The following is a 5000-nucleotide window of genomic DNA, read 5'->3' as shown; positions in this document are numbered from 1 at the left end:
GCCGGCCCGGTCCCCGGAGCCGGGTAGACCTGACAGCCGATCCGGTCCCCGGAGCCGGGTAGACCTGACAGCCGACCCGGTCCCCGGAGCCGGGTAGACCTGACAGCCGATCCGGTCCCCGGAGCCGGGTAGACCTGACAGCCGACCCGGTCCCCGGAGCCGGGTAGACCTGACAGCCGAAACGGTCCCCGGAGCCGGGTAGACCTGACAGCCGAAACGGTCCCCGGAGCGGGTAGACCTGACAGCCGACCCGGTCCCCGGAGCCGGGTAGACCTGACAGCCGACCCGGTCCCCGGAGCCGGGTAGACCTGACAGCCGACCCGGTCCCCGGAGCCGGGTAGACCTGACAGCCGACCCGGTCCCCGGAGCCGGGTAGACCTGACAGCCGACCCGGTCCCCGGAGCCGGGTAGACCTGACAGCCGACCCGGTCCCCGGAGCCGGGTAGACCTGACAGCCGACCCGGTCCCCGGAGCCGGGTAGACCTGACAGCCGACCCGGTCCCCGGAGCCGGGTAGACCTGACAGCCGACCCGGTCCCCGGAGCCGGGTAGACCTGACAGCCGACCCGGTCCCCGGAGCCGGGTAGACCTGACAGTCGACCCGGTCCCCGGAGCCGGGTAGACCTGACAGCCGATACCGACCCGGAGCGAGGTAGACCTGACAGCCGATCCGGTCCCCGGAGCCGGGTAGACCTGACAGCCGATCCGGTCCCCGGAGCCCGGTAGACCTGATAGCCGACCCGGTCCCCGGAGCCGGGTAGACCTGACAGCCGAAACGGTCCCCGGAGCCGGGTAGACCTGACAGCCGATCCGGTCCCCGGAGCCGGGTAGACCTGACAGCCGATCCGGTCCCCGGAGCCGGGTAGACCTGACAGCCGAAACGGTCCCCGGAGCCGGGTAGACCTGAGAGCCGAAACGGTCCCCGGAGCCGGGTAGACCTGAGAGCCGATACCGACCCGGAGCCGGGTAGACCTGACAGCCGATCCGGTCCCCGGAGCCGGGTAGACCTGACAGCCGACCCGGTCCCCGGAGCCGGGTAGACCTGACAGCCGACCCGGTCCCCGGAGCCGGGTAGACCTGACAGCCGACCCGGTCCCCGGAGCGAGGTAGACCTGACAGCCGATCCGGTCCCCGGAGCCGGGTAGACCTGACATCCGATCCGGTCCCCGGAGCGAGGTAGACCTGACAGCCGAGGCGGTCTCCGGAGCGAGGTAGACCTGACAGCCGACCCGGTCCCCGGAGCCGGGTAGACCTGACAGCCGACCCGCTCCCCGGAGCCGGGTAGACCTGACAGCCGACCCGGTCCCCGGAGCCGGGTAGACCTGACAGCCGACCCGGTCCCCGGAGCCGGGTAGACCTGACAGCCGACCCGGTCCCCGGAGCCGGGTAGACCTGACAGCCGACCCGGTCCCCGGAGCCGGGTAGACCTGACAGCCGAAACGGTCCCCGGAGCCGGGTAGACCTGACAGCCGATCCGTTCCCCGGAGCCGGGTAGACCTGACAGCCGACCCGGTCCCCGGAGCCGGGTAGACCTGACAGCCGACCCGGTCCCCGGAGCCGGGTAGACCTGACAGCCGACCCGGTCCCCGGAGCCGGGTAGACCTGACAGCCGAGGCGGTCTCCGGAGCGAGGTAGACCTGACAGCCGATCCGGTCCGCGGAGCCGGGTAGACCTGACAGCCGGTCCGGTCCCCGGAGCGAAGTAGACCTGCCCGCCTATCCCCGGAGCCGGGTAGACGTGGCAGCCGAGCCGGTCCCCGGAGCCGGGGACACCGGGCAGCCGGTGTGGGGTGGGGGTGATATTTTTGTTTTTTCTTTTCGTTCATGGTTTAAGCGTCACCGGCACAGGGGCCAGCCTGACCCGGATCCTCCCTTCCAACAAGTGCGTGCGGGCAGGGTGTTTCTTGCGGGGGGGGGGGGGTGGGGGGGAGGGGGGGCTGGGGCGGCGGGGGGGCCGGGGGGTGATAAATAATTTTGATTTATCACCGGGTGGTTATAAATAATTTTGATCTTTTTTTTTCGTTCACGTTTTTAGCGTCACTGGCATAGCCGCCAGCCTGACCCGGATCGTCCCGGCGGGGGGGGGGGGGGGGGGGGCTGTCGGGCGAGGGGGGGGGTATGTGGGTGGGGGGAGGGGTTGGGGTGGGCGAAAAAGTAAGTTCTAACTTTTTTTCGTTCGTGATTTAAGCGCCACTGGCAGAGCCGCCACCCTGACCCGGATCGGGTCGGGGGCGGGGGTGGGGGTGGGGCGTGGCGGTCCGCGGCTTCGCGCCCTGCGCGGGCGCGCGAGCACACCCCTGCCCGGCAAGCGGCAGCGGCGGGGAAGGGGTGCCGGTGCAGAGGCAGGCGAGAGCGGGCGGCGAGCACGGCGCAGAGGTGGGCCGGGGAGAGGGCGGCAGGCACGCGGTGCCTCTTTTCGGAGTAGGTTTTGGGTCGGTAAGGTGGGGGGGGGGGGCGGTGTGTGTGCTGGGGGCGGGGGGGGGTTCAGTGGGTTCTCCAGCCGCGGCAGGGGCGGGCAGGCGCGCAGCAGAGAGAGTGAGCGAGCCGAGCGGCTGAGAAAGGAAGGCGGGAGCGCCGGGGCACGGGCACGGCCAGGGGCGCGGCAGGGTAGAGACTCGGCAGCCGGGGTTAGATCCCCGCTCGCCACCGGGAATCCCTTAACCCGCCCGGGCACGGAGCCGGCAGGGACTCCGCTGGGTCCTAAAGTCTCCCGCCGTCCTTGCCGGGAGGGGGGTGGGGGGGTGGGGGGGGTGGGGGGGGTGGGTGGCAAGCCTGCACGAGGGCAGCGTGGGGAGGGGGCGGCCGGATTCGCAGTGAACCGGGTGGTGAATAGAGGCGGGGGAGGGGGGGGGAAGGGGGACAGCGGGGTGTGGCGGGGGGGGTGGGCGGTAATTCGGTGGCGGCAGCGGGGCTTGGGGGGAGACGCTCTGTCTGCGTCTGCGTCTGCCGCACGCGAGAGGTTCGGGCCCGTTGGAGGGGGTGGGGTGGATGTTGTGTGCACGTGTGCGTGCGGCGGCAGACGGGGCATTGGGGCTGGGGGAGAGGCCTGCTGGGGGGGGGGGGGGGGGGGGGTGAGAGGCGAAAGGGGGGAAATGGGAAGGGCCGGGGGAGATGGTGCACCCGTGTGCAAGTGCCACGGTGTGCGCGCAGTTGGGGTGGGGCAGATGTGACCCAGATGCCTGGGTGCCTTGGGGAGCACTTGCGGGGCAGCCGGGGGTCACAGCTAGGGCAGCCGTGAGGCATTTGTGGGGCAGCTGTGGTGCCAGCGGCACCCGCAGGCCTGTCTTCCCTGGGGGGAGACGGCAGGCCCACAGACCCGCTGTTCCCTGGGGAGCAGCTGCAGGGCAGCCGTGGGGCAGGGCTGGGGCAGTACTTGTGGGGCAGATGTGACCCAGAGGCCTGCTGTTCCTCGGGGAGCACTTGCGGGGCAGCCGTGGGGCTCTGCGGGGCAGCTGTGGTGCCCGGGGCACCCGCAGGCCTGTCTTCCCTGGGGGGAGAAGGCAGGCCCAGAGTCCCACTATTCCCTGGGGAGCAGCTGCAGGGCAGCCGTGGGGCAGCGCTGGCCCGGTAGTCGTGGGGCGGATGTGACCCGGAGGCCTGCGGTTCCTCGGGGAGCACTTGCGGGGCAGCCGTGGGGCTCTGCGGGGGCAGAGTGTGGTGCCCGGGGCACCCCCAGGCCTGTCTTCCCTGGGGGGAGACGGCAGGCCCAGAGGCCTGCGGTTCCTCGGGGAGCACTTGCGGGGCAGCCGTGGGGCTGCTCTGGGGCAGCGCTTGTGGGGCAGATGTGATCCAGAGGCCTGCTGTTCCTCGGGGAGCACTTGCGGGGCAGCCGTGGGGCACTGTTTGGGAAGCTGTGGGGCCAGAGGCACCCGCAGGCCTGGGTTCCCTGGAAGCAGACTGCAGGCCCAGAGGCCTGCGGCTCCTCGGGGAGCACTCGCGGGGCAGCCGTGGGGCGGCACTTGTGGGGCAGATGTGACCCAGAGGCCTGCTGCTCCTCAGGGAGCACTGGAGGGGCAGCTGTGGGGCCAGGGGCACCCGCAGGCCTGTCTTCCCTGGGGGGAGACGGCAGGCCCAGAGGCCTGCGGTTCCTCGGGGAGCACTTGCGGGGCAGCCGTGGGGCACTGTTTGGGAAGCTGTGGGGCCAGAGGCACCCGCAGGCCTGGGTTCCCTGGAAGCAGACTGCAGGCCCAGAGGCCTGCGGCTCCTCGGGGAGCACTCGCGGGGCAGCCATGGGGCGGCACTTGTGGGGCAGATGTGACCCAGAGGCCCGCTGTTCCTCAGGGAGCACTTGCGGAGCAGCCGTGGGGCAGCACTGGGGCAGCACTTGTGGGGCAGATGTGTCCCAGAGGCCTGTGGTTCCTCGGGGAGCACTTGCAAGGCTGCCGTGGGGCACCGGTGGGGAAGCTGTGGGGCCAGGGGCACCCGCAGGCCTGTCTTTCCTGAGGGGAGACGGCAGGCCCGAGGCCTGCTGTTCCTCAGGGAGCACTTGCGGAGCAGCCGTGGGGCCCTGCGGGGCAGCTGTGGGGCCAGGGGCACCCGCAGGTCTGCCTTCCCTGGGGGGAGACGGCAGGCCCAGAGGCCTGCGGTTCCTCGGGGAGCACTTGCGGGGCAGCCGTGGGGCAGCACTGGGGCAGCACTTGTGGGGCAGATGTGACCCAGAGGCCTGCGGTTCCTCGGGGAGCACCTGCAAGGCTGCGGTGGGGCACGGGTGGGGAAGCTGTGGGGCCGGGGGCACCCGCCGGCCTGTCTTTCCTGAGGGCAGAGGGCAGGCCTGAGGCGTGCTCTTCCTCGGGGAGCACTTGCGGGGCAGCCGTGGGGCGGCGCGGGGGCAGTACTCGCGGGGCAGCCGTGACCCAGAAGCCTGCTGTTCCTCGGGGAGCACTCGCAAGGCTGCTGTGGGGCACTGGTGGGGAAGCTGTGGAGCCGGGGGCACCCGCAGGCCTGTCTTCCCTGGGGGGAGACGGCGGGCCCTGAGGCCCGCCGTTCCTCGGGGAGCACTCGC

The sequence above is a fragment of the Larus michahellis genome, unplaced genomic scaffold (genome assembly GCF_964199755.1).
Source record: "Larus michahellis unplaced genomic scaffold, bLarMic1.1 SCAFFOLD_78, whole genome shotgun sequence".
Lineage (NCBI taxonomy): Eukaryota > Metazoa > Chordata > Aves > Charadriiformes > Laridae > Larus > Larus michahellis.
This window is presented reverse-complemented; position numbering follows the sequence as displayed.